The 24000-nt window shown below is 48.2% G+C and overlaps 1 long non-coding RNA gene across 1 annotated transcript in view; it reads left to right on the top strand.

The window, feature by feature from the left end:
• Positions 1-24000, top strand: part of LOC130370006 (uncharacterized) — a 48383-nt gene that overhangs the window by 1072 nt on the left and 23311 nt on the right. The window lies entirely within an intron of this gene.

The raw sequence follows: 24000 nt of genomic DNA, 5'->3' as shown, positions 1-24000 counted from the left end.
GTGTGCAAGATCTCTGCTCTATTTAACTGCGTGGTTGATCTTTATGAAGTAATAACCTATCTATAAACATGTTTTTGCATGCGTCATAGTTTGTCTGAATTGCTGTCCTAAACTTATTCTCATATCGGACTCATGTCGGGCCGTTTATTGAGCATCAGCCGGTGATGACAGAAATCAGATCATCAGAGGTTGTCAAAAGCTCTTAACGTATGCTGTGGTAGACCCTTGTGGCTTATTCGATTTTATTTCGAGCGCCCGTTTTAAAAGACAGCTTATTGTCAAACGATGCCTCAGTTCTAGTGTCTCGATCCAAGAGTCTGAAAGTACAGTTGTGGGACCTCACGCTGTTACCAACCAATCATCTCCCCGTTTATGTTCAGTGATTGGTTTGTAACGCAGAGGGCCCCGCCCCATGTACGTTCAGACCCTTGGATTTAATGAGTAGTAGTTAACATTTGAGTTGGCCCGCTCAGAAAGTTGAGCAAACATAGCCACGCCTCCCGCTACTTAAATATTCATGAGCAGAATAATATTGAGGACACGTGTTATTTAGGCAACCCCCTAAAGGCCGCCGCAGAATCAAAAACAAACTACGTGTTGTCATTTTAACAAATTGTGTAATTAACTTAATCCGATGCACTGATGGATATATTTTCACTCTATTGGGATTTTTTTTTTTCATTTTAATATTGGTTCGTATCCGTCATCCTCCTGAAGAAATGAAAAAAAAATATATATATACGTTAGATATCTGTTTATATATACATTTAATATATAGCCTGTATAAATAAATAACAACTTTTTTAGGTGTGTTCATTATTTGGGCGCTTAGTTTGCACAAACACACACACACACACACACACACACACACACACACACACACACACACACACACGCACACACACACACGCACACACACACACACACGCACACACACACACTTTGGGTTTGATAGGTTATATGATGTGATCTATAACTTGAGCTCTATACCTGTTGGCGTTAGTGTCTTGCTTGCGACTGCGAGGACAAGGAGAATCCACTTCCTGGTTCTGAAAGGAATGATGGCCCATTAACCCGAGTTATCCCTGCCCACTTCCCAAAAGGCTATTGTGGTTTGTGTTTGTGTGCGTGAGCCCCCGAATGTGTGTGTGTATGTGGGTTTGTATGTGTTGGTCAGTGTGAGTGAGTGACAGATGAATCTATTGGTTGGTCTGGAATGCAGGGTTGGCGTAACCACGGTGACAAGGTTGCCGGTTAGCCCTGTGGCTTGGCAACCTGCCCGCTGCTGTGTGTATGCGTGTGTGTGTGTGTGTGTGTGTGTCTTTCTGGCTGTGTGTCTGTCAGTCTGTGTGTGTGGCTGTACACATTTAACTGCAAAGATAGGATCTGGGATCAGGGATCTCTCTTTTCCTCTCTCCCTCCATCTTCCTCTCTCTTCCGCTCTCTCTCTCTCTCTCTCTCTCTCTCTCTCTCTCTCTCTCTCTCTCTCTCTCTCTCTCTCTCTCTCTCTCTCTCTCTCTCTCTCTCTCTCTCTCTCTCTCTCTCCCTTTCTCTCTCTCCCTCTCTTGCTCTCTCTCCATCTCAAGATGCCTCCCTCCCTCTACCTCCCTCCTCTATATTTCCCTCTCATCATCTCTCCCCCTCACTCTCTCTTTCTCTCCCTCGCTTTCTCCCCCCTCCTCTCAGTTCTTATCCTGTTTCTTTGCAATAGACGGTTTGTGTGTGTCTATGATTCTGTAATCTCTAGCGTCTCTGCATGCCAAGTAACTTTTTTTTTGCAAAACACAATATTGCCACAATAGTCTGCCACAAATGCTGCACACACGCATAGACACACACGCAGACACACACACATGCACACACACACACACACACACACACACACACACACACACACACACACACACACACACACACACACACACACACACACACACACACACACACACACACACACACCTTTCCTATATTAACCGCACCTCTCTCCTTCCTCCCCTCCTCTCCCTTCCTTTCTCTCTCTTTCTCCCCCTCCATCTTCTCCCCCCCACCTCCGCCTCTCTCCCCCGTCCCCTCCTCCCCTCCTCCCCCCAGCTGAATTCCTGTATACTTGGTAGGACTTGCCTGCCCCCCGTTCATCTGCAGGTGCTGGAGGCTGGAGCATTCCTCAAGTTGATCGCTGCCTGATTTGTGGCTCCTTGTACCCCCCCTCCACCCCTCTCTCTCTCTCTCTCTCTCTCTCTCTCTCCCTCCTTACCCACCATTACATGCTCCTACATACACCCATCTTCAGCGACACCCACCCACGTGCACCCGGCGTTTCACGCACATGCATATGTCGACACACACCCCGATCACGCTCCGCCCTCAGTGCTCCCTTAAGTCAAGCAATTCGTCACCGGTTGATAAGTGGTCTGTTTGAAGGCTCACCCCCTCTGTCCACGGCCTGTCCACCCGTCATACTGTTTTCCCTGGTGTGTTCCACTGTGTTGTGCAGGTGTGTAGCCATTGTTGCGTACGTCTTCCACTCTGTTTGTGTATGGATGTTTATAGCATCCAGAGCATCTCGTGAGGGGACCCGTGCAGCCTCCGAGATGAGCCTAGCTCAGGAACATGTTCTGAACTGTTTCTGAACATCCCAGATAAGGTGTGCCAGTGTGTGAGCGTGACTGTAAGGTCACCCCATCTCAGTGTGTGGTCCCTGACCATCACACACAATCACATTGCAACAAAACAAATGTTGTCCTATTCTGTCTGTTCCCAGCCTCTCTCTCTCTCTCTCTCTCTCTCTCTCTCTCTCTCTCTCTCTCTCTCTCTCTCTCTCTCTCTCTCTCTCTCTTTTTCTTTCATACACACACACACACGCAGGTTATATTCTTTGTTGAAAACCACAAAGTTCCTTTTCACGCCTCTAAAGGCTCTGTTACCTGCCTGTGGTTAATCGTGTTTGTGTGTTTGATTGTCTGTGTGTGTCTCTGTATGGTGTATATATATGCGTGTGTGTGTGTGTGTGTGTGTGTGTGCTTTTCATTGCGTGTGTGCTTTTTCTGGAGAAAAAAACCTGTGACCTGACCTAAATTCATCGCCCCAAACCCAGACCCCACTAGAAACCAGTAGAAACATGTAGAACCGACAGAATCTTTCAGAAGACAATACCAACTTGCACTAGAACCAAGTACAACTTCTAGATCCCTGGGGAAACCTTATTCAATTAATAATTGAATTAAATGGAAACCAGCAGCAGCCAGTAGAACCTGGCAGAATAATGTAGAAAGACATAGGTTTTTAGCGTTCATTTGGTTGCAAAAGATGACTGCAGAAAAGGAAAACGGAAACACCACCTTAAGAACACCTGTTGTTGTTGCTTCGGTCTGCTTTGTTACGTTCAAATGGAGAAAGACTCAAAGTAAAGTGTTTAGCTTTGGTGGTCATGGTGGTCGGCGGGTCTGAGTTTAGTGTTTAGTGCTTGGTGAGTGTCTTTAGAGCTCGGTGGAATGCAGCCGGGCCTGGCCTTACAGTACAAACAGGGATTTGCTGGGAGAGAGAGAGATACAGCGGAAAAGAGAGTGGAGCGGTTACGTCCTCAGTCTCTCTCCATCTATCTCTCTCTCTCTCTGTCTGTCTCTCTCTCCCTCTCTGTCTGTCTCTCTCTCCCTTTCCCCTTGTGTTTGACTGGGTGTCTAATCTGTTTGCGTTGGGAAATTCTTCCGCATGCATTTTTGTTCCCTCTCTTTCTCTCTCTCTTTCTGTACTTCGCAAATCTGGCCATCTCCCTGTCAAGCACTGACAGCCACTGACAGACATCCAAGCATTATTTTCTTTGTCATGGATGTGCTGGAGCCTGTTAAAAAAAAAAAGAAAACACATTGTTTTTGAACTTCGGAGCGCCTGTTGATGGCATGGACCGATTGAATACAGCCATTCCAGCCATAGGCCCTTATCTGTACCTATAGCTGTTGCCTGTAATGATGTCTGCGTTGGTCCCCTGTAGAATGGTGCGATACACCTCCATCAATGCGATGCATTTCATGTTCCATCTGTGATGCGTTCAGAGTTCTGTTTGTTGAGTGATATCATAACCAGACTCCAAATCAGAATTCCTCCACAGTATAAAATAGCATCATCCTCAATTCCAGGTGTGCCACACCGTCTGTCAGTAAAAAAACTGGGAATTTGTGTAATCTTATTGCGCACAGCCACAAGACAGTAAGGGGGTTTGACTGATTTACAGTTAATTATATCCCTTTTATTCAAATATACTTGTATTAAAGTGTACAGATTTGTGCATGACAGTGCAGTGGTTCAGGCGTTTGATTAAAAAGAAAAAGGTACTGGGTTCGATCCCCCATGGTGTGCAGTCCAACCTGTAGGCGCCCTTGAGCAAGACGCCCCCTGAGCCTTAATGACCTGTCCCTTTAAATAATTCACTGTAGGTCCAAAGGGATGAAAGCGTCTGCTCAACAGTGAATATGTCGGCGCTCTGCACTTGTCTTCCCCTGTGTGCGTAATTCTCGGACCAAAACCAAACCTCACTCACCCGGCCGGCACACAGCTGGGATTGTCCCCAGATTGGTCTCGGTGAGCAGGGGAGGTCAGAGGTCAGACGGATCACAAAGGCGGAGGGGTTCGCGTGGCGACTTGATGTGAAGGGAGGTGGGTGGGGGGGGGAGGTGCTGGGCTCTGCGACCGTGGCGACGGCTTAACATTCCATCCTCTGGCCCTCTACATTTGTTTATCGCGCTTTGTCACTCTCTCCCTGCCTCTCTCTCTCTCGCCCTCTCTCTCTCTCTTATTCCCCTGCCTTTCAGGAACAAGGGATGAGTTGTAAAAACATAAACACACACAAAAATAGGATGAGGGTGTGTGTGTTTGTTTTATAAAGGGAGGGGAAAAGGTTAGCTTGTGGAAAGTTGTGGAGGAGGTGAGGTTGGAGATGACGGTGTTAGTGGGGGTGGTGTTGTGGGGGAGGTTGAGGTTGGAGATGACGGTGTTAGTGGGGGTGGTGTTGTGGAGGAGGTGAGGTTGGAGATGACGGTGTTAGTGGGGGTGGTGTTGTGGGGGAGGTTGAGGTTGGAGATGACGGTGTTAGTGGGGGTGGTGTTGTGGCGGAGGTGAGGTTGGAGATGACGGTGTTAGTGGGGGTGGTGTTGTGGGGGAGGTTGAGGTTGGAGATGACGGTGTTAGTGGGGGTGGTGTTGTGGGGAGGTGGTTCATATTGGAGATAGGGCAAGGGGAGGTAATGTTGGGAGGGGTGATGTTGGTGGAGAAAGTGGAGCAGGTGGCTTGCGGGGCAGGGAAAGTTTAGGGTGGTGCTTGGGGAAGGAGGTGAGAGGAGGTGGGAGGTGGGTGGTGGTGGTGGATGAGGAGTTGGGGGGGGGGTGGGTGATGAAGGAGTTGGGTGGAGGAGGTGTCGGAGGGGGATCTCCCTGGAGCCCCGGGCTGTGTTTGCGGAGGTCTTTCGGCCTGTCAGAGGAGTTAAGGAGGGGCTGTTCAGCTGGCGGTCTCCCTGGCTGGTGCTGTCGAAGCATGTCGGATGTTCCTTGTCCTTCTCTCTTAATGCCATCTCCAACCTGGGGCTGTATGTTCTCACTAGGGCTACAAAAGTACTGTAGAATTAAGTCCTTCTCCCCTCCCTCTTCTTTTTATTAGTCCTTCATGTTCTTTTCCCTCTTCGTGGCTGCGTTCATCTATCCTGTGCCCACTTTGGTTTGCTTCATTCAGTTGACTGCCTCTCTTTTTCTTCTCTATAGGAATCTCTCTCTCTCTCTCTCTCTCTCTCTCTCTCTCTCTCTCTCTCTCTCTCTCTCTCTCTCTCTCTCTCTCTCTCTCTCTCTCTCTCTCTCTCTCTCTCTCTCTCTCTCTCTCTCTCTCTCTCTCTCTCTCTATTTTGTGCTAGTCCCCTTTACCTCTGGATGGAATCACCTGTATCTTTTATCTGTAGTTCCCATTGTCGGTTGTGAATGCACCACGTCTTCGGGCATGCGTACCCGCGGTCCCCTCCCTCTGAATGTACACATTCCATCGGAATATTGAGGTCAAGGGTCACAACGGACCCCCCGTCGCTGGGATTCTAGAAAACTCTCTCTAGGCTCTGTCAGTCAATGATTTATACTTGATTTATAGTGTACGCTGCAATCCAAAGTGCTTGAACAAGGCGGGACAACGCAACAAGAACAAGATTTACAATTAATTCAAGCCAACACTTAGATCGAGGTGCATCCCCCACATACGAGATGATAAGATAAGACAGTGCTTTATTAATCCCCGACGGGCGAATTGGGGAAATGTAGCCCAGCCGTAGGTCGGAAGGGTCTTCTCCTTCTTCTTCATTCAAACTTGACTGTCGAGTTCCTCAGTTGCGGTGGCTTTGATGCCGGGGTCTCAGCTTAACCGCATCATTATTCTGCCATTAGACACCGCCCGTTGCCGACCGAGACACTGGCATCAAGCGCACCCCCCCCCCCCCCCCCCCCCCCCCCGGCGCATCCCGGTAATCATCAGGAGCAAGTCTGTGCACGGGGCCGCGAAAACACAACGCCCTTTGTCTGGAGGGGGTTCAGTCGGGGCCCTCAGCGCCCCGCCGTTCGGTCAGCGCACGTGCACACACGTGCAAACACGTGCACTGATGTGACGGGGAAAATTAAAGGGAAGGTGTTCCTCATTCGTAGCTTATAGACTTGTGGTGCAGAGAACAGAACAGGGGTTTGTGTCGCCCTCACACTTTTGCCCTGACCTGAAGATGAAATGGGATAACCCTGACCCTTTTGCAGATTTGTGTTCAAGATCACTTTTGAAACCGATTGCAGCGTTATTACATTGAAAGTAAAAACCCACCCGGCTCCGGCCACGCCCACGCATTCCTCGGTTACTGTATCCGTGCCGACGCACACCCCTGCCCCTGGGCATGGTGCAGACCTTGTGTCATAGAAAATTCCCTCGGCCGGTACCTTTATAGCTGTGACTAACGACTCCTCCCCTGCTCACCTTTTTCCATCACTTCATCTGTAGTCACCCTTCTGTCAGACAGGTAAACTGTGAGACAGGTACGTAGGAACAGAGGTAGACAAGTCAACTGTGAGACAGGTAGATAGGTAAACACACGTAGACTGCTAAATTGCCAGACAGCTAAATAAGCAGGAAGGTCCATGAGTAAGCTGCTAGACAGGTAGACGGGCAAGCAGGTAGACGGATAAGCGGACAGACAGGCAGATAGGCAAGCAGGTAGACTGGTGGATAGGCAAGCAGGTAGACTGGTAAGCTGAATGACTGGCAGATAGGCGAGCTGATTGACAGGTAGAATTGGCTCCTACACGCACTCCCCTCTGCCCATCTATCATGTCATCCTCCTTTCAACTGAATATGTTTCCCCCCCAAATCCCTGCATTGGGCCAGCTGCTCATTACTGTCTTGCTGCTCCGGTGAGCCTGGCGATAACCATGCAGATTCTAAAAAGATAGCCTTCAGCCTTGGAAGCGTCTGTTCGAGGTGTATGGCCAAAGCACAGCCAACCAGTGAGACAAACGTTCCACTCTGTTGTAGCGCAACATCCATCTGTAAAAACTGGAGGTGTCAATTTTTAAATCACTGCTCATTTCTTCAAGAGGCGTGTCTTATGAAAACATATTGATCCAACAGAACCGGCGTGTCAGGTGGAGAGTGAGTTACGACGGGCAGATCTTTCAAACCCTCAACATGTTTACTCTGCACTTACACGACTCCTGTCTCCGACAGAGTCCTGGAAATGCAAACACTGGCAGCTTAGCCTCCCGGTGACCGACGTCAGCGCATTGACAGCCTCAAATCATAAACACCTTCCCAATTTGTCTTGCTGGGCCGTCCAGGGCGGTGCAATCCTGGGCAGTTAGCTGTCATTCAGAGGCTCCTCCGGCCCTCTGTACGGGCGTGAAGCTCCTGATCAGGGGGGGCCGAGGGGTCGATCCTTGGGCCTTAACTCTCATCCCCTCACCTTGTACATCAGGGCTGACAACGCCCCCTGTTTCCACTCTGTCAGGCTCTGTCTGTCAACCTGTCGACCCCTCAGCTCTCCAGGTCAGCCAGGGCTTTTTACAGTCCACCGCTGATGTGTTTATTGGTCAGTGTTTGCGGTGATATATTCTCCGTCCTCCCCTTCATTTTTTCCTTTATTTACGGTTCTGTCGTGTCTTGAGGACGTTTGACGTTTGACTTTTGGTCAGCATTTCTCATGATTCATTAGAAATTATTGAGTGATGGCAGAGTTTAGCTGTGGGTTGGAGATGGTAGAGTTTAGCTGTTATGTTAGTGATGGTTATGTTATAGTATTATGTTAGAAACAGTTAAATTTAAGTATTAGGTTAGAGATGGCTAAATGTTGGTATATGGTTAGAGATACTTAAGTTGAGGTATAAGGTAAGAGATGGTTAAGTTTAGGTATTAGGTTAGAGATGGATTGATCGGGGGGGGGGGGTGGGGAGGGTTGACAGAGACGTTTGTCTCTGTCCTCTGGGTTCCTGTGGGAGCGAGGAATGTTGCTGACGAGGGAGTCGGGTTGTTTTCCAAACCTAGCGAGGGGAGTTTATCGGCATCAAGGTCACTCAGCCCTCCCGGCCTCTCCTTAAAGGGGACATATTATGAAAACAACACTTCCTGGGGATTTTGGGAGCTTATTTGGGTCTCTGGTGCTCCCACACACACACAAACTTTGAAAAAAGTCTGTACATGATTTTTTTGAGTGAGATATGCATTTCTGAAAGTACCCCGCCTACAGTTACCAAACGAGCAAGTCAGTTTCGGCGCCCCCTCCTACGTAGGAAGGGGGTACAGTTGAATATTACCTCCCACTTCCCCACTCCCCTCCAATCAGAGCATAGCTAAGATTTTGTGGACCAGCGGACGAGCAGCTCCGGCGGGGGGAACTCGGCGGCAGCTCAGCTCCGGGAGTACAATCCCTTTCTCTGCCTGTGGCACCGCCGGAGCTGCCGGACAGCCGCCGAAGCGTCAGCTTTTCACAACAAGTCTTTACTTGTTGTGAAAGTGCCAGAGACGTCAGACGCGGTCTTCATGATTCATAATATCATCCGAGGCGCATATAGCTTTTGGCCGTGATATTAGATATAATATTATAGAAATACCCATGAATAATATAATATAATATAATACAGATATAGAGCTCCAGGAGTCCGCAAACGGAAACAATCCCTTCTCCTCCATGTTGTGGTTCAGTCTGACAGCTCATTGGTCAATGGGCAGCAGCTCATTTGAATTAAATCTACAGACACCAGAAACAGCGCATTCTGAAGGGACTGAAACAGAGGGGAATAGCGGTAGGCGGTATTTCCAGCAACCATCTTCATAAACATGTTTTCTGGAACTCAAATACTATGTTTACTTGTTGGATAACGCCATAATATGTCTCCTTTAAATGGTCTTAACGAGGGCCTTGCTATGGTCCTTGCTGGCTAACCGTGGCCCAGTTTCCTCCATAGGCTGGCCTGGCACTACACCTGGCTACGCTGCCTTGAGGCTTCTTATCTAGCTGCAGGCTGTTTGCTGAACGAACCAGCGATACCACAGCATGGCCTTGTCAATGCTTTGCTTTTTGTTTTCATCGTCTCTCACGGTTTTTACTCGTACTAATTTTGATGGATTTCAATTGTCAAATTGTGTTCAGTTAAGTTGACAACGACGAAAAAGGTGTTTGAATCGACTATTTGTAGTACAGTATTATTTTGTTTTCTCTCCTTTCATTTTGGTGGACTTTAATTGTCAAACCGTGCTGATTATTCATCGCAGTCGAGCTGTGCTAGCATGGCAGTTGACGGCCCAGTCCACCGGACAGCTCGGTCTGGTTTCCTTTTTTGAACCCCGTCAATCAGCTGCTTCACAATGCGCTCCTTGTGGCCATGTGTCTCCTAAACTCGTCGCTGGCCTCTTGACTGAGGCCCGTCGTGACACTGCACTGGGCTAACTATAGCGCCCTGCTAGCTGGCAGCCTGCCCGTCCGTTTCACCCCCCTTGGCCTAGCGCGGCCTTCGCCTCGACTCCGGGGGTTGTGAACACTGAATGGGGGCCTCGCCCCGACCCCCCCCAGCCCCCCTGAATGTCCACCTCTGCTAATGAGCAGAAACAACAGAGGAACTGTGTCACCGGGTTCTCTGCATGAGGAACAGAACCGTCACGAATAATGCACATGTCGGAGGGCTGGGGGGGGCAGCATGGGGAAGTGTGTCAGGGTGTTCCAGTCCCTTCCGACATGCACCGGGTTCAGAACCCCGAGGTCTACGGTCCAATCAGGAAGCGACCTTGAGCAGGATGACCTCTAGCCCCGCCCTTTGCCGTCGTTATATCTGGATTCACTGTGAGACGCGTCTAGATAGAAGCGGCGGCTAAACGACTAGATAGTGAATAAGGTAAGCTGGCTTCCCAGGGGTAACGGGTTCTTTGTCAGCAGAGAGATACAACATTCAAGGACCGGGGCAGCTCAAGCTGGTTCTTGGAGGACGCTTGCGCCAAATTCTGAGGTCATGACGTGTCTGTTTACAGACATGGTCGGTTGAAACGTTGGGGAGCTATTCGCGAGTGGCTACAGGGGTGTGTGTTTGTCAACATATTTATTTAGCTGCCCCCGTTCCCAAAATAGAGTTCTCAATAGCTGGCTGGACCTCAGCTCGGATAGTGTGTGTGTGTGTGTGTGTGTGTGTGGGTGTGTGTGTGTGTGTGTGAGTGTGAGTGTGAGTGCGATTGTCTGTGTGTGAGTGTGCGTCTTTGTGTGAATTTGTGTGAGGAGGAGGAGTCACAAAGGGATAGGGTATCTCTGAATGGTCAGTTTGTGTGTGTGTTTGTGTGTGGTTGTGTGTGAGTTTATGTGAGGAGGTGGGGTCACAAAGGGATAGGGTTCTCTCTGAATGGTCAGTGTGTGTAAATGCGTGTGTTTGTGTGTGTTTGTTTCATTATTGGTATTTACTTGTGTGAGTAAGTGCTTCAGTGACCGTGTGTGGATGTGTTTTGTCCCAAGAATGTGTGTGCGCATTGTGTCTGTCTGTTTGTGCTTCATTATTGGTATTTGCTCCTGTGTGCGTTAGTGTTTCAGTGACTGTGTGTATCTGTGTGTTCCCGTGACTGTGTGTCTCTATTTGCACACGTGCCCTGCAGTACACACAGGAATGTGCAGGTGTAACATTGCAGCGTGAAAGAAAGATGGTATCCATGCAAATAATTGATGGAGCGAGGTGGTTATGAATGTACATACCGAAATAGCGAGTCTGTGCATGTCCAGGGAGAGGAGTGGGCTTCTTTGCTTTGAAGGACCCTCACATCTTCTTCAAATCCCATGATGCCACTAGCAGTCGGCCTACATCTCTGGTACAAAGAACCCACAGCTCTGGTACTATATATCAGTGCACCTCTCGTTCTATAGAACCTATAAGTACAATAGGAGCTAAGGACTGATACTAGAGAACCTATTAGTACAATAGAACCTACACCTCCGGTACTATAGAACCTATAAGTACTATAGATCTAAAACAGCACACCTCAGGTACTATATAACAGGACACCTATAGAACTGGACACCTAACAGTGCTCCTGAAGTACTATAGAATAAAGGCTGGGAACCAGCAGTCAGCAGATATTAAATGATTGCAAATTAGACATGAAAAACAACAAAACGAAAGCCATCACCTTTAAACACATTCTAGAAATTTAAGTGTGGATAGTCTAGTTGTTAGGGTATCTGACGGCCAGCCACTGGGTTCGATCCCTCAATATCTGTTCTTATAGCTGGAGGCCATGTAGAGCTACAATTAAAGTATTCAACTACAATGTTTAACTGTAATCCTGAAGCGTCGTGTGTGACATGTCTGCCCCGGGCTGAGGCATTCGCTCCTCCCCTCCCATTAGAACCGTCAATCATCTGTGGAGTCGATGTACATGACCGCCAGCGCCTTAAAAACACACCGACGGGTTGCAGTTTGTATGGATAAGAGGGGGCATTGTTGTGTTTAGCTGAAAAAGGTTCCAGGTTTGATCCCTCATGTTCGGTTCGTAGCCTTACCAGTCTCTGTTTTCACTGTCTAACCCCTACCTGCTCCTTAATGACATGACATGAATTCACTGCAGGTCATTTTGTTTGAAACTGTTTAAATCGCTAGACATAATAAGTGACAGACATCACCCAGGTCTCTTCGCTGATCAGCTCCACCTGTCAGTGTGTTGCTTTGAACAGTAGGCCCTTTGGCATGCTGTTAATGACGAGATGTAGCCTCAATCTGCTACTGTCACACAAGCAACAACACATTCATTATCTCTGAGGTCTGATGGAGTAGCTGTCAAACCTAGATTTTAATATCACTTGCGCTCAGGGCTACCGTGGAAGAGAACTTATACACACACACACACACACACACACTCAAACGTCGCACACACACACACACACACATGCATTTTTGTTACCTTGTGTACCTTGTGACCACTTATTTAGTTTGTTTGTATTCTTGATATTATATACAAAAAAGATATTGGATAAGCAGTCTTGTGATCCTTAGCACATTCGCTAAAATGTGCTAAGTTGTTTTTTTAAGGTGATGTCATTGCATATTAACCTCTTGATAAGCCGGCCCTCTGATTGGTCCAGAGATAACCCTCGCGAGAGTGCTAGGGTTCTACCTGTGAGTTTTGGAATGTTCGCCCGGCAGACAGGCTTCCGTTATTCTGCCGGAATTCCAAGTGACATTTAGGATCCTGGAATCCGTGACTGGCGAGAGAGGGGAGGAGGGAAAAGGGGAGGGACGGAGAGGGATGAAGGGGGGGGGGGGGGAGGGAGGGGAGAGGAGGGGAGGACAGGTCCAGGCTCATAACCTCATTCAGCCCATGGAGGAATAAAGGCTAATGAACCGTTGCCAGGGGCGGCAACAACATTCCATGTCATCACCACAGCTACCCTGCCACCCTACTCTAGCTACTCCTGACCCCCCCCCCATCCCCTCTCAAAGGTCACACACCTGTCTGCACCTCTCCTTCCCTATCCTCCCACCCCTTCCCCCGCCTCCTTATCTCCTTTGCTTCAACCCGTACCTCCTTGCCTCTTTCTGCTTCTCTGTCTCTCTGTCTCTCTGTCTCTCTCTCTGTCTCTCTCTCTGTCTCTCTCTCTCTCTCTCTCTCTCTCTCTCTCTCTCTCTCTCTCTCTCTCTCTCTCTCTCTCTCTCTCTCTCTCTCTCTCATTTCTATGCTAGTCTGGGGTAGGGCAGGTGGGTGGTTGTGTGGGCTGTATCATTTAATGACTTCAATACCCATAAATCCTGGCGTGGGAAACCTATATGTGGCCTAGCGGAGAGTGCAGGGGTCAGGGTGGGAGTTGGAGTTCAGATGTGAAAGGGCAGAAGCCGTTATTACTAGGCTCTGCAGCTGGGGGGGGGGGGGGGGGGGGTTTAATTATGGGATGTTCCATATACAGGTGTGACTTTAGCAATGAAACGTACATCTAATGCGCTTTGGTTTTAGCACCAACCAGGGCAGATGTTCTTGTTTTATAGCGGAAGATATACATTCAACTTGCACACACACACACACACACACACACACACACACACACACACACACACACACACACACACACACACACACACACACACACACACACACACACACACACACACACACACACACACACACACACTCATACTTGCCCCCTTCAACACACAAACACAAAAAAAAGCTACTCATACTTGCAAGAATGGACAAACAAATACACACACACACACACACACGCACACACACACACACACACACACACACACACACACACACACACACACACACACACACACACACACACACACACACACACACACACACACACACACACACACACACACACACACACACACACACACACACACGCACGCACGCACACAGTGATAAACAGAAACAGTCACACATGCACTGTCAGAAATGTGCCCAAAAGGGCAAAGGTTATAACTGTCGCCCCTGATGGGTGACCCCAACAAGGGTCAGGGTTTTATCTGTTTATTAAAGGTCCCATGGCATGACACCAGGTGTGATGTGATTAGCCGGTACAAGCCGTTTTGGAAATTGCCCCTTATGACATCACAGGTGGGGGTGTCCACCTAGATGTGTGCTGGATAGATCAGTCTACCAGCCTACCCAGTGGACTGTAGCAAGTACGTTGCTCATCTATCCGTGGGACCATGCGGTGTATTGTCTCTGGATAGCGCCTGATAACAGTCCAGATGATTGACAGATGGGCCCACCGGTGGCAAATTAGGCCAGGGAGGGGGGGAGAGGCAGGGGGGGTGAAGTGAACATGCCCTCACCTGTTGGTTTTGTGCGCGTGTCAGAGGATATCTGATCCGCAATGTAAGTATTTTAGATCGTAGAAATATTTGTGTTTGGTGTTGAAACATGTCAGGTTTTACGACTTGAACTTGTGTTGTGAACTGATAGATCCAATCAACGTGGTTGTGTCTCAAAGAGCAGAACCAAAAAATATCTCATTAAAGTGGAGGGACGCAATCCAGAATTTCCCTTCTTAAGAAAATACCCATAGCTCTATTCTATTGTGCTTTTCAATTATCAAGGCTGCAACAAATACGTTACATGAACATGAGTTTTAAGACAGCTGGCCATCAGGCTGTGCTTGTCCCCCTGGGTCACCTGCTTGTAGTAAAAAAAAATAGCCCACCCGCTAAAGAATAGTTTTCTCTTTAACAGACTAGTTAACATGACATTTAAAGGCCCTTTCCTTAAAAACAAGGCCTCAGCCTGCTTTAGACAGCAATACGCTTGTCCTAATGTGTCCTGTTAAAGCCCCCCAAAGCCCTCGTTAAAGACTGCATAGACAGGCCCTCCTGAGAGGCGGAGAGCAAATTGCCCGAGCCAGGTGAGGAGTCCCCATAAAGACAGGTAGCTGCCGCCCAGGTGCAGGCAGTCAGTCTGTTACGAGGCCGGGGTCGGTGGATTTACCCTATGCTGTCAGAGGGATCCCTGCCGATCACTTTCGCTTAGCGCTGGGAGATGAGGCTTGAAGACGCTCAGCACGCAGGCAGGGCAGGGCCCAGGGCAGTCGATGTCCCTCATCTAGAGTCGGAAAGGTCGTCCACGTCCAGGTTCATTTGCATGTCCTCGCATGTTCTGGGTCGGGTTGAGACAGGCCCCCGGACCCCCGACGGCCCTGAGCCTCACAGCTTCCAACCGGAGGACTCCTCGGGAGTCACAAGGTCACAAGAAATACCTGAACAGCCCGGGAAATGTTAGGGTCCACAGAGTTGATGCGGAGTTCGAAGCTACCTCTTGGAAGATAGTTTGACAGTAAATATCTTAACGCTATGTAGACAATGAGATAAGATGCAATGTTCTCTGAGTTTGGCGTCACAGCAGCAGCAGTTTAGGTCCCTACGATGCATGATAAATAGAAAAAGTGTTATCTTTCAATTTCATTTTTGTATAAAGAAAAGGCAGGTAATTTTCTGTTGACTTGTCACCTAACACATAGCATTTAAACTCCATATTGCCGAGCAGTTACATTTAACAGCCTGTACTTTGGCTAACCTATGCCCCCTGGGGGTTAGGAAAATGAGCGGGCTCCCCAAATACCGTCTATTCTGGTCACAGAGATGGACGAAGAATCTGGTCAAACATGCATGTTAGGACCACAGATGTTTTTCTCCAACACCTCAACCACCAACCTTTCCATTGCGTACGCCCCCCCACCCCCCCCCCCCCCCCCCCGCCCATCAGGGAAGAAGAAAGAAACGAGAGAGAGAGGGGCACAGAGGAAGAGACAGGCCTTCGTACCATAACTCTTGCGTTCTTTACGACCGGGTTAAACCACGGTGGCATCTTCCATCTCCTTAATAGACTTTCCCATGGAGCTCTTTGTGGGTCCAGGCCTACACAATTCGACAAAAGAGAGCACAACACCTCAAAGATGGCTGACAAACAGACGCTTCCTGTCGCCATGGTACTTTTTTAAAGTGGTGGGGAAGCTTACGTACATGGGCTTCCATGGGATAATTTGGACCAGTTTTCTTTACTGCTACCGAGTTATACAGGATGTTCCTTTATATGTCTGCCTGTGTTTGACTTTTGGAGTTTTTCATTTGTCCGGTTTTGCGAGGTTCAGGTCTTTTCTTCTGACAACCACATCGCTGTGTCTGGTGTCGGCCGTCTTGTGGTTTCTTTGGTCGTTTTGTAACATAAGTACCCTGCCTCTTCACTCGACTGCGTTGGGGAGAAGTTCAGGTCGAATTTAAACGGTTTAACATTTTCACCACAGCTTAAGGTCATTCCAGAGGGAGGGTGGATTTGAGGTCAAGAATCATCCAATTATTGATCCAAGGCCCTCTCGGACTCCTTTAACAGATTTACATTCAAAGAAATCTGGAATTGCGCTTGCTCAATATTTTGTTACATTTTATGATTATAAATGTATTATGGGAGTCTGTAGCATACGTTACTGTAGGTTCACTGAGTATCCAGAACTTGAATGGGATGATTAGTTTGCCTGACCAAGGTTATTTGTAAAGTAAAGTCCACACTCTAAAAAACAGAAAAACCTTAACCGCATTCCTAGAACTTCAGCAGGTTAATTAGTGACTCTTAAAAAGTAGATCACTAAAGTGGAAAACATATAGTTACTCCTGCAGTTATACATTTACCCCCCCCCCCCCCCCCCCCCCCTCTCTCCCCGTGTCCTGGCCCAATGTCGGACCCTCACTTAGGATTCCATTCCCTCCATTTAGCCGACGGGTCAAAGGTCAACCAGGAGAAGAGAGAGACAAGGAGGGGGTGGGGAGGGGGTGGGTCTCTTATTAGTTCGGTTTTTCACTCGTTCTTGTCACCCGTAAGACAAATGGAGAGGGGCGGGGGGGGGGGGGGCGAGGTGAGCCGAGGAGAGAGAAATCTCAGCGATAAAGGGATGTTAGTCTTTGTTGGAGGTTTTTGCAATGCAACTGTTTCCGTTGTGTTGTGCATCAAAGGGAGGGAGTGCTGCTTGCGTTCACCTACGCTAACGACGTCATGCTCAGCTAACCAAAGACAACAGTCTGGTTACCGATTGGCTAGCTCTGCTCGGAGAGGCCGGCCAGCGGTAATGAACTTCAACGTAACCGTTGACCATCGGGAGAAAGAGCACAACAAGGAAAACACTGAGCATTGCTGAACAAAAATGAGCATGCATTTTATGGTAGTTATATGTAAGTTCTATGCTGTCATTGGCATTGAGTTGTGTATGTTTTAAACTGTTTAGTTCAGTGTTGTCTTTGTGTGACTAAGTGCCTGGGAACATTTCACAGGGCGAGGTGTATGCTATGTTAATGCTCGTGTAATGCTGGGTTTATGCTAGGTTTATGGCAGCTCTACCCTATAAGGGTTGACGCAAAGCATCCAAGGAATTTGCTAATGTGTTTTAACCATGCGCTGATCCCAACATGGACTCCCACCAACTGTGGGGTAACCGGGGATCAAACAAAGAACAGCTCCACTTCGACCCTCTGGCCCCCACAGAGCCAGAATGGCGGCCCCATGGAGAACTTAACCTAGCAGCTTCCCAGCCGGTCCCCCTGTGCTGTCCCACTGGGATTAGATCCAAAATGGCCTCCCCCCTCAGGAAAGCCATCACTCACTCCCTTAACGACCAGGGGTCGGCATTGTGCCACCACAGAGCCATAATGGCTGCCCGACGGGGAATCCTATCTCTTCGGTGTTTAATTCAAACACCCAATATTATCCCAGCCAAGCAGACTGTTTCTTAGGTATGTTGTCAGCTGGTCCTCCCTCCATCTAGCCCTCCGGCTTCCCCCTTGATGCCGCTGGAGCAGCCATATCTTCCCCACAGGGCCACTTGACCCGCTTCGGCCTGTATTATTTCAGTGGGGCGTGATCCAAAATGGCCGCCCCCTGGGATGGGTTGGCTCCGGTGTTACTCTGCCCTCCATTGAAGAGCGGTTGAAAACAAGTGGTGTTTTCCTGTGGGGGAGAGGGAGAGGAGAGGCTGCCAGCAGGCACCTGGTATTGTTTGTGTAACTAAGGGTGTTGTATGAAGCAATCTCGTTTCAAATCATGTCAATCAGCAACATACAAACAACACATTATAGCCATCAACAGTGTCTAGCTCCACTTTTATGGGGCTAGCTTTGCCGGCCCTTTGACAGTGAATATCAGGCCTTTCATTACTATAGTACAGCAGGCAAGGATTGTTTAAGATGGACTCTATGTTCCAGACGGAAAATGTGGGATTTGGGGGTTGACAAAGCAGTCAATATCCACCTCATCGATTAGATACAAAATAGGCCTGGATTAAGAATGAATTACTGATAGAGGACGATATGAATTTTTGAGTAATTTCTTCAAGTTCATAATCAAACAACTTAGAAGAAAGGGCTATGTGCCGCATGTTTCCAATACACTGTGATTTAAAACACCACAGAAAAAGTGCTCTCAAGGAGGCGCTGTGATGCTTAACCTTGTTACGCCAACATGGCATTAGTGGTCAGACCGAATGTCAAACACTCAAGTATGAGGGCTGACTGGTCTGATGTGGCTAGCGGCTAGTTTGTAAGGCAGTCTTCGTCTCGGCTAGCACTGACAGAACAAAACCACACAAACAGCTTTGACATCTCGGAGTCGGTCAGACTAGACGCCCACACAGTAACATATACAATGTCTATGTGTGTTTGTGTCGGTTTTTTGTGTTATGTGCATCTATCTGTATATCATTCTGTCTGTCTGTCTGTGTGTATGTGTGTGTATCTTTCTCTCTCGCTCACTGTATCCACATTCACCTATCTATGTATATTCCTGTCTGTCTGTCTTACTGTCCGTCTCTCTGTCTGTCTGTCTGTCATTCTGTCTGTCTGTCTGTCTGTCTGACTGTCTGCCTCTCTGTCTGTCTGTCTGTCTGTCTGTCTGTCTGTCTGTCTGTCTGTCTGTCTGTCTGTCTGTCTGTCTGTCTGTCTGTCTGTCTGTCTGTCTGTCTGTCTGTCTGTCTGTCTGTCTGTCTGTCTGTCTGTCTGTCTGTCTGTCTGTCTGTCTGTCTGTCTGTCTGTCTGTCTGTCTGTCTGTCTGTCTGTCTGGTTATTGATCTGTCCTTCTGTCTGTCCATATAGCGTTGATGGTGTCTCTTGTTCCCTTTGCTCACTAATCTTTAAACTTTCGCCCAGACACATGCCACCACTTTTGAGCAAGACATCCCGTCCCCATCAGTTGTATTCTAACCAGAGACCAGTCTAAACATAGAGTGCCGGTAGGGCCTGTTTTTAGATGGCTATCCTACTATTTCCGATCCACTTACACAACCTTTGTTTCTGCTTTGTTTGGAGCTCCCACTCCATGCCCCTCCATATGGCCCCCCCATAGGGCCCCCCCATAGGGCCCCTATGAGCAGGACACCTCAACGTAACCCTGACCACCCCGGTGGAGCTGTCTGCTCACACGCACGGCTGACCACGCCGTCGGTGAACCGATGGGTGTGTGAACGGGTGAATGTTGTGAAGTGCTTCAAGTGACCACAGGTTAATGTGCAGTCCGTTACCCATGCATAGAGACACACATGGTGAACGGTAAATGGACTTCACTTATATAGTGCTTGTCAAGCCTTCTTGTGTGCCTACTTTATATATCTCTGGGACCTAGGCTCGCTTTGCGCGATGGACCAAGACGGGAATAGTCGCAGTGAATTGATCCAATTGACTTTACAGTAAACACTCTGAAGTGTCCCACTAGCAGGTTGTTGGGTCGCTGCCCTGCACCAGAGCAGCTGTGTGTGGGTGGGTGTATTTGTGTGTGTGTGTGCGTGTGTGTGCGTGTGTGTGCGTGAGTCACACGGCGGTGCGTAGAATCAGCCAGACGAACGAGACATAGCTCCGAGGATTAACCGGATCACAGCACAGTCTGATCCCAGACACTGTGTGTGTGTGTGTGTGTGTGTGTGTGTGTGTGTGTATGTGTGTGTGTGTGTGTGTGTGTGTGTGTGTGTGTGTATGTGCGTAAAAATATAATATCTTCTTTGGTCTGATCCATTTAGATCCATATACATGTTCTCTCTCTCTCTCTCTCTCTCTCTCTCTCTCTCTCTCTCTCTCTCTCTCTCTCTCTCTCTCTCTCTCTCTCTCTCTCTCTCTCTCTCTCTCTCTCTCTCTCTCTCTCTCTCTCTCTCTCTCTCTCTCTCTCTCTCTCTCTCTCTCTCTCTCTCTCTCTCTCTCTCTACCATTTTGCCCATTCCTCGTACTTACCTGAAAGCTTCTTGGCTCACTTTACCTACGTGTGTATGCATGCTGCGTGTGTGTGTGTAAGTATGTATCGTGTGTTTTTGTGCATGCCATCATGTTAGTAACCATTAAACATGATCAGGAATAAATGTCCGACATGATTTGTAATTCTTTCCTTTTATTTGGCTTTGTGAGATTTTCTTTTTACATACAGCTAGTACATTCATGATACTAGCTGTATTGTTTAAATAGGTTACAAGACATGTTACAGACATGCTCAATATTTCTTAATATATTCATTTTATATCTTTGACAGAAGTGTTGGGTGAGTCACCATGGCAACAGCAGAAGGGCGTGCTTGTGTGTGTTTTCTAGATTTGCTAGATTTGACTCCATCGTGGGGTCACATTTTCTCAGCCAAACTTCACCTTGGCTCTATGTACACAGTTGCCGTGCCAACCGTGACCCATCCCATCATGAACAAGACAAGGGCTGCTGACGTTTACAGAGATTCCCTCTACCACAGCCGTCTGGCACACACGCATGCACACACGCATGCACACACACACACACACACACACACACACACACACACACACACACACACACACACACACACACACACACACACACACACACACACTTTTCACGTCCTGACTTCACATGGGCAAGACAACTACCAAGGATGTGTGTGTGGGACAGATAGAGAGACCTCAGTTATTTGTACTGTCGAAAAGTAAATGCGTCCCTAATAATTGATCTGACTGACCAACTATCTGTCTGTCCATGCGTCTGACCGACAGTCCGTCTGTCTGTTTGTCTATGACGGCTATCAAACATATCAGTCACCGTTGTAGTTCAAACCCCCCAAAACTCAATTCTACAATCTTAACTTGGGACCTCTGGAAGGCCAACCTGTACATTCCCAACTCTAAACTCTGGAGTGTAATCACGATGACACAAGCGGCCGCTTCAAGTCCTTAGGGGGAGAGAGTGTTTAGACACTCCCTGAACCCCCCCCCGACGGGTGGTCTCGTTTCAATTCTAAACTCAAACATGGACTTGTGTGTGGAGTAGCGGAGACATTTACTGTGGGGTTCCGTCAAACGGCAGACCTGGTGTATCGCTTTGGCCGTCTCCCTAACAAGACAGACTGCCCCCCCCCCCCCCCCCGTCTCCCTTCCCTCCCCCTTCTCCCCCCTTCTCCCCAAGGCCCTGTGTACACACTCTCCCACCCGCCCCGGCTTAGTAAACACAGGCCGGGCCCACAGAGTGCCTCCACGGCCCTGCCGTCGGCGATAGTGCTCGCTGTATGTCTTGGTGGTCCCCCCGTTTCATGTCCTGTGATTCAACTTATGGACCCCGCGGTTCCCCCCCCCCCCCCCCCCCCCCTCTCGTTCCGGAAAGTTTCTGAGAAGACGCTGCCTGCGACTGTATACACAACCATCCGAACACAATGAAAGGTTTATAAAGGGAGGGAGGGAGGGAGAGAGAGAGGGAGAGAGGGAGAGGGAGAGGGAGATGTCCACAGGAGAGTCGCCGTGTGGCGGGAAGATTTTGGACTGAGGAATGTCGTAAAGTTGACCGTGACATGGCCCTTCCGTAAACATAGGGGGGACAAATAAGGTTGGAGTGGATCCAGTTGCCAGCTTGGAGGTGAGGTCATCCCACCAGGTGGTTCAGCTGAACTTGTTTTAACCCTCAGATAACCCTTTTTTGAGTTCAACACCAGCTAATATTGTTAATAGGATGGTGCTTACTCATTTCCTTTATTTGATTTATTTATTAATTTATATTCATCATATACAGACACATCATGAAGGAGCAGGTAAGGGTTAGCCAGTAAATACAGAGACAGGTTATTAAGGAGCAGGTAGGGGTTAGACAGTGGATACAGAGACAGGTCGTTAAGGAGCAGGTAGGGGTCAGACAGTGAATACAGAGACAGGTCATTAAGAAGCAGGTAGGGGTTAGACAGTGAATACAGAGACAGGTCATTAAGGAGCAGGTAGGGGTCAGACAGTGAATACAGAGACAGGTCATTAAGGAACAGGTAGGGGTTAGACAGGGAATACAGAGACAGGTCTTTCAGACACTGTCTAACCCCTACCTGTCAGTGAATGAAATATATCTATAAAACACCTCCAAGGTGGCAATTAAAATTATATTCGGCACAGAATTACTCCCCCGAAGAGTTTATCGTTTACAGCCTCAAATGGCATTCAATATGACATCAGCTGCTGAATGACTGCCGAGCACTTATACTGTAGCGCTCACACACACACGCACACACACACGCACACACACACACACACACACACACACACACACACACACACACACACACACACACACACACACACACACACACACACACACACACACGCTATAACGGGTTGAAAGAGAGGGGGAGGAAGAGAGAGAGAGAGAGAGTGCGTGAGGAGAGGGAAGGAGTGAGGAAAGGTAGAGAGACAGGTCCTAAGGTGATCTACTGACAGCCAGCATACCTGGAATGTGAGGAAGACAAAAGTGAGGGATGGGGGTGAGGAGGAGGAGGAAGAGATAGGGAGGGGGGAGACGAGGGAGTGGGACATTGCCGTGACATGTTGCCTACTGTCATTCAACTTTTCCCCAACTTTTTCCCTCTCCCCCCATCACTCCCTCATTTCTCCCCTTCCTCTCTCTCTCTTCCCCCTCCCTGGGTAGTGCTTGCCGGTATTTCCCTAGTATGAACTTATTGTGATGTATTTGTATTATTACTAACTGCATTTTGCCTGGTATTCAACAACTATTTAGGGACAGTTTGTGAGTTAGATCAAGCTCTCATCTCCATCCATCCTTCACTTAACCCTCTGTCCTTCCCTCGACTCTCCTTCCATCCTTTCCTCATTCCTCCGTCCTTCCCTCGACTCTCCTTCCATCCTTTCCTCATTCCTCCATCCTTCCCTCAACTCTCCTTCCATCCTTTCCTCATTCCTCCATCCTCCATCCACTCGTCCCTCCATCCATCGTTCCTTTATCCATCGCTCGGTGTCCACCAGTTTGTGGTGTCTTGAGGGGTGATAGAGAAGGAGAAGGAGGAGAGGTTTGAGGGAGTGTAAGGAGGAGGTCAAAGGTGAGGATGAGGAAGGGAGCGTGGCGGCTGAGAGAGAGGAGGAGGAAGGGAGTCTACTGCATCTGGTATGAAGTAGCACTTGTTTTAAACTCTAGTTTAAATTAGAGCTGTCAGTTAAACGCGTTATTAACGGCGTTAACGCAAACCAAATTTAACGCCGTTAAAAATTTTATCGCGCGATTAACGTAATTATTTTATTAAAAAAAAAACAACAATTTTTTTTTTTTTGCCTCAAAACAAAGAAGCAGTAGCCTGACTGCTATGTTTAAATGACATTTGTTCAAAGCAGTCGTTTAATTGCACTATAGGCTCTTTTTTTGTATCGTCCTGTTTTGATCAGTATATGCCAATGTTGTTATCAATAAAAAATCATTTGCACAAGGCAAGCCGATGCACTTCACCATGTTGATAAGAGAATTAAAATGAGAAGAATTATGGGACAAAAAAATCAAGGGATATTTAGCATAGAAAAAGAATTTGCGATTAATCGCGATTAATAATAGTTAACTATGACATTAATGCGATTAATCACGATTAAATATTTTAATCGCTTGACAGCTCTAGTTTAAATGGATTTATTATGAAGACTATCACTTTAGGGAGGGAAGGGGAGGAGGCTGGGTGAGGGAGGGGTAAAGGGCTGAGGGGGGGGTGTGATCGACACCCGATGGATTTATGGTTTTCTTT

Source organism: Gadus chalcogrammus, chromosome 17 (genome assembly GCF_026213295.1).
Source record: "Gadus chalcogrammus isolate NIFS_2021 chromosome 17, NIFS_Gcha_1.0, whole genome shotgun sequence".
NCBI lineage: Eukaryota > Metazoa > Chordata > Actinopteri > Gadiformes > Gadidae > Gadus > Gadus chalcogrammus.
The sequence above is the reverse complement of the archived record's forward strand: the minus strand, read 5'-3'. Positions and strand labels throughout refer to the sequence as shown.